Source organism: Prunus persica, chromosome G2, assembly GCF_000346465.2.
Source record: "Prunus persica cultivar Lovell chromosome G2, Prunus_persica_NCBIv2, whole genome shotgun sequence".
NCBI classification, from domain to species: domain Eukaryota; kingdom Viridiplantae; phylum Streptophyta; class Magnoliopsida; order Rosales; family Rosaceae; genus Prunus; species Prunus persica.
Genome location: NC_034010.1, coordinates 2,845,869 through 2,850,531, shown reverse-complemented (window position 1 = coordinate 2,850,531; position 4,663 = coordinate 2,845,869).

The window sequence follows — 4,663 nt, the reverse complement described above, 5'->3', positions numbered from 1 at the left end:
AACAGATTTTAAGTCCAAAACCCCAAAAACCCGTTTGGTAGGCCCATTTTGAAAAACCTAAACCCAAAAAAACTCAAAAACACCCAAATTATTGAAAACAAAAAAAAGTGAGATTTTCCTCTTCTTTTTTTAGTACTGCTAAACGAACCCTAGAATTAACTGAGTACACCATACTATCAAACTATTTATTGAATTACTAATGTATCCTAATATAAAATGACCAAAAAGAATATTTTGAATTGTGAAACAAATGTAATTTTAATAAGTACAACCTACTCACCACATTTAACTCTAATCAAACATAAACGAAAAACCCTACTCCAAAAACTCTGTTATTTCCTTTTATTTGACAATAAAAAATATTACAATACCAAGCGAGTTCATACGTGCTTACTTAGAATTGAAACTGGAGTTCGGTAATTGTGTATGGAAATTCTAAAAAATTGAAGAAACCCAATTCAATTTGGGTAAAAACTAAGAAAATACAGATATTCTATTTTTTAAATGATATTCTTTTAGATGATTAAAAAATACTTTTTAAAAATAATATACCTACTATTTTTTTTTTTTTTGAAACTCACATATTGATTACATAATGTTGTATTAAAAAAACATATTTCCTTTTAATTAAAGTTACATACATATTCACTGTTTTTGTCATTTTCATATATTACTGCCAAACGCGTTTTCACTGTTTTTGTCCTCTGAAAACAGTTTTCAACTAAGCTACCAGACACGTTTTTGTTCTCTGAAAATGCGTTTTCATTTTTTCGTTTTCCTTCTATGAAAACATTCTATGAAAATGCTCTCTGAAAACATTACTAGACTTTCCCTAAAATTTGTATTTGAAAACTCATGTTTTGAAAAGACTCATAGTTTTTAAGTTCACTTTTTTGAATAGGATAACAAACGGACCCTTAGGTTTTTAACGAATTTGAGATTGTGTTTTTTTTCCTCCCAGAATAAAAGTGGCCAAGGAGAGAGAGGCTTACCTTGAGAGCTTAGAAGTGTGAGTGTCTTGTGATCCTGAAAGGTTGCTAAATGGAAGAGAAGGATGGAGGGTTTGGGCTGGAGAGAGAGGGAGAGAATTGGGGCTAGAGAGAGCGGAAGAGAGAGAGCGGGTTTGTGGTTAGGTTAGGGACAAGAGAGGGCAATTTCAAAGGAATAAAACTGCGAAATGAAAATTTTGTGAAAAAGAAGGCACTCACGCGAAAATAATTTTATGAATTCTTTAAGATAAAAATAATAAATAACAATTTTTTTTTAGAATATCATTTTTATGAGTTGTTTAAGATGAAAATAATAAATAACAAGAAAAGGACACATGTCACCATGATATATGGCCACATGTCATATATACTGACAGAGAGCCTTTAAAAAGCTAACACATGTCAAATATTTCTTATAAAGTAATAACAAAAACTCAATTTTATTCATAGACAAATCAAAACATTATACCACCTTATAATCTTGTTTCTTTCATCCATTGATTACCATTAACTCAGATATTGAATCATGAATTTAGATCTCTGTTACCGAAGGCTATGTTGTAAGGAGTATGTAGCAATTTTGGTGTATTTTTCTGGTTTTAATTTAATTTCTTATGAATTGTTTACTTCTATAACACAATAAATTACAAGAAAATGACATAATGAATAAATAAATAATTCCAAAAATACACCGATAATTCCTATAAACTCCTTGTGATATTCTCTTCTCTTTAAAGCACCAAAAATATAATGATAAATTATAAAAATACAAAGCAATAATAAAAACTTAACTTTCTTCATAGACAAATCAATACATTCTATCCAATGCACTATTGTTTCTTTGATTCAATTTTCACCCATTAATTAAAATACATGGAATTATGATTTTAGATCTCCGTAATGATGACTATTTTGTAAGGAGTTTGTAGCATTTTTCAGTGTATTTTTTGTAATTTTTATTTAATTTTTTATGCATTATTTAAGATAAAAACAAAAGATAATCAGACAGGGACACGTGTCATAATATGATAGGGCCAAATTTCTGAAAGCTGATGGAGATACCGTAAGAAGCTGACATGTGTCAATCTCATCTATTTCATATTAGTTCCCTATGATTTAACTTCTAAAATCGACAATAAATAAATTAAAAATAAGAAAATACAAGCTAAAATCCTATAAACTCACTGTAACATTATTTTCACCATGAAACTCTACAAAATCTAATTTTGAATTAAAAAATAAAGTAGTAACAAAATTTAAACCTTTTTTTTTACTTATTATTATTTTTTTAAATAACAATCCTATTTTAATTTTGCTGAAAAATTGTGGTACTTTAAAAAATGTGAAAAATAATGTGGGAGACAAACTGTGAGGAAATTAATTCCTCGTTAAAAAGCTTCTATTGAGAGGATTATATATTGTTTGTCGCTATAGCTTAGGAGGGAAATGTCAAAAATTCCCGCCAACACTTTCAGTGAGGAAAAAATTATTTCCTCCTTAATAAATTATGAAAATAATGTGGGAGACATATTGCGAGGCAATTAATTCCTCACTAAAAGGCTTCTATTGCAAGGATTATATATTGTTTGTTGCTATAGGTTTGAAGGGAATTCTCAAAAATTTCTACTACACTATTTGCGAGGAAAAAACTATTTCCTCGTTAATGGATGGTGAAAATAATGTGGGAGACATATTGCAAGGAAATTAATTCATCATCAAAAGTCTTCTATTGCAAGGAATATATAATGTTTGTCACTATAGGTTTGGAGGGAATTGTCAAAAATTTCCGCTACACTTTCCACGAGGAAAACACTATTTCCTCATACATAAATGGTGAAAATAATTTGGGATACATATTGCGAAGAAATTAATTCCTCTTGAAAAGGCTTCTATTGTGAGGATTATATATTGTTTGTTGCTATAGGTTTGAAGGGAATTGTCCAAAATTCCTACTACACTATCCGCGAGGAAACAACTATTTCCTCGTTAATGGATTGTGAAAATAATGTGGGAGACATACTGCGAGGAAATTAATTCCTCGTTAAAAGTCTTCTATTGCAAGGATTATATAAGGTTTGTCGCTATAGGTTTGGAGGGAATTGTCAAAAATTCCGCCACACTTTCCGCGAGGAAAACAATAGTCTGTCGCTGTGAAAATCTACAACGTCCATATTGTTTGTCGTTGCATCTAACTTGTCGTCGCTATAGCTTGGTCCAATTTGAAAACGAAATTCAAGTCACATTTTGCAAGAATTTAACATTTTCCTCGCCGAAAGGCTACTTATACAAGAAAATATAATTCCTCGCTGACAAAATCATCGCTAAAGCAACATTTTGTTGTAGTGTCTTACTTAACTATTCACTAAATCACCACTTTGCACATGTGTATACATGTATGTGTGTATGAAAGAAAGTGTATATATATAGTGTCTTACTTAGAGGTGATTTAGTGGTAGTCTCTTTGAGTGCCAATCAATAAGGAAGTCTCACTTCTCATGGTTTACAGTGGTAGTTTCTTTGAGGAAGTATCAGAGAAAACTTTGAAAACTGAAAATTAAGACTAAGTTACATTTTGATTACAACTGAGGCGAATGCCTCTATTTAAAGAGCGAACTAAGGGAGTGTCGGCAACATTGGATGCTCAAGAGGGTGACTGTAGAAGCACGCGAAAACTTTTGCTTTTACTATGTGCTTTAACTTTGTCAGAGAATTTACTTTTACTATTGCTTTAACTAGCCCATGATGACTATTAAGGAAAGTTGCTTTTGACTAGTCTGAATTGAGATCATATGGATCTTGACTATCTTGATAATCTGCCCACCGCAATTTCTGGGCGGAATCCTTTTGACTGGGTGACTGTTGAGGCTGACTGGTAGATGTCTGGGACTTTGGGGAGGCATCATCATCTTCATCTTCCATTTGAGAAGCTTGAAGAATTAACTGCTGGGCAATTTCTTGTAACTCTGCCTTTGATCTTCCTTCAATTGGGAGGGAAGAATGAGACGTTCCGGAGGAGGATGGCATTTGGGAAGACTTTTGTGGAATTTTGACTGGAGGAAAATCTGTATTGACATAATCGGCAATTCTTTCTATTTTGAACTTATCCCACCATTTGACTGAAAATTGACGGGACAGGACTCTAGAATCCCAATTGACATTGTAAGACCATTTCAGGATCCAAGGAACTTTGTATTTAGCAATGAAAATAAGCAGATTGGGAAAGAATAATTCTGACTCTTTGAATTTGTTTTTATTGGATTAATAATTGACTAATTCTTGCATTTGAGGAGGAAGAAAATCAATGACTGGGCCATGTTTTTCCCACCAGTGGAGGAACCAGAAGGGAAAATGACTTTTGAATTTACTATCAAAATTGATGAACCATGAATGATTGAAATCAGTTGTTTGGTCAAGAAAAATTGTATACTAGGCTTCGATGTAATCATAATAGCAATATTGTACATATGACTAGAGAACTTTTAGATCATAGGGTGTTTATTCCACTCTTCTTCACTAAGGATGTGATGAATATACATGGAATGATAGAGAATAATGTGGGGATTATTACGATCTTTGATAGGCTTAATTTCAATTGACTGGGTCTTATGAACGATGTCTCTATAGTATTAAGGGATTTGTAGGGAGCTTGAGGAACAAAATGGAAAGGCGGGGGG